Source organism: Cyprinodon variegatus, unplaced genomic scaffold (genome assembly GCF_000732505.1).
Source record: "Cyprinodon variegatus isolate N-32 unplaced genomic scaffold, C_variegatus-1.0 Scaffold155, whole genome shotgun sequence".
NCBI classification, from domain to species: domain Eukaryota; kingdom Metazoa; phylum Chordata; class Actinopteri; order Cyprinodontiformes; family Cyprinodontidae; genus Cyprinodon; species Cyprinodon variegatus.
The window spans coordinates 1-1,296 of record NW_015150608.1 but is presented as its reverse complement, the minus strand read 5'-3'; positions in this window follow the sequence as shown (position 1 = coordinate 1,296).

Sequence of the window (1,296 nt, the reverse complement as noted above, 5' to 3'; positions counted from 1 at the left end):
CCCCCACTTTCTTCAAATCAGACGAAATGAGTGTCAATTAACTCGGCTCCGTTTGTGCAGCAAAAATTGTCGTTTGTGCTGCTTTGAAGATAAAGGTCAAAAGGTCAACCAGCCCCACCCCACCTGCTTCAAATTAGACTAAATTGGTGTCAAACGTTTGTGCAGCAAAAAATTTTGTTTGTGCCGCTATCGTTTTAAAGATATAAAGAATTATTTCTAGAGGTCAAAGGTCAACCAGCACCCCCACCTTCTTCAAATCAGACGAAATGGGTGTCAATTAACTCGACTCCGTTTGTGCTGGTTTGTGCAGCAAAAATTGTTGTTTGTGCTGCTTTGGCATTGAAGATATTAATGAAAATGTAAAGGTCAAAAGGCCCCACCCCACCTGCTTCAAATTAGACAAAATTGGTGTCAAACGTTTGTGCAGCAAAAAATTTCGATTGTGCCGCTTTCATTTTAAAGATATTAAGAGATGTTTCTAGAGGTCATCAAAGGTCCCCCCCCCCTCCACTTTCTTCAAATCACATGAAATGGATGTCAATTAACTCAGATCCGTTTGTGCTGCGTTTGTGCAGCAAAAATTCTCGTTTGTACTGCTTTGGCATTGAAGATATTATTGAAAATGTAAAGGTCAAAAGGTCAACCAGCCCCCCCCACTTGCTTCAAATTAGACAAAATTAGTGTCAAACGTTTGTGCAGCAAAAATTTTCATTTGTGCTGCTTTGGCTTTGAAGATATTAATGAAATATCTAAAGGTCAAAAGGTCAACCAGCCCCCCACCTTCTTCATGTTAGACAAAATTAGTGTCAAACGTTTGTGCAGCAAAAATGTTCGTTTGTGCCGCTATCGTTTTAAAGATATAAAGAAATATTTCTAGAGGTCAAAGGTCAACCAGCCCCCCCCACCTTCTTTAAATCAGACGAAATGGGTGTCAATTAACTCTGCTCCGTTTGTGCAGCAAAAATTGTCGTTTGTGCTGCTTTGAAGATATTAATGAAAATGTAAAGGTCAAAAGGTCAACCAGCCCCCCCACCTGCTTCAAATTAGACTAAATTGGTGTCAAACGTTTGTGCAGCAAAAATTTTCGTTTGTGCCGCTATCGTTTTAAAGATATAAAGAGATGTTTCTAGAGGTCATCAAAGGTCAACCAGCCCCCCCCACCTGCTTCAAATCTTCAAATCCAAAGCGGCACAAACAAAAATTTTTGCTGCACAAATGTTTGACACTAATTTTGTCGGATTTAAAGAAGGTGGGGGTGGCAACTTCACTCAGGGCCTCAGAGTTAGTTTTTTTTAG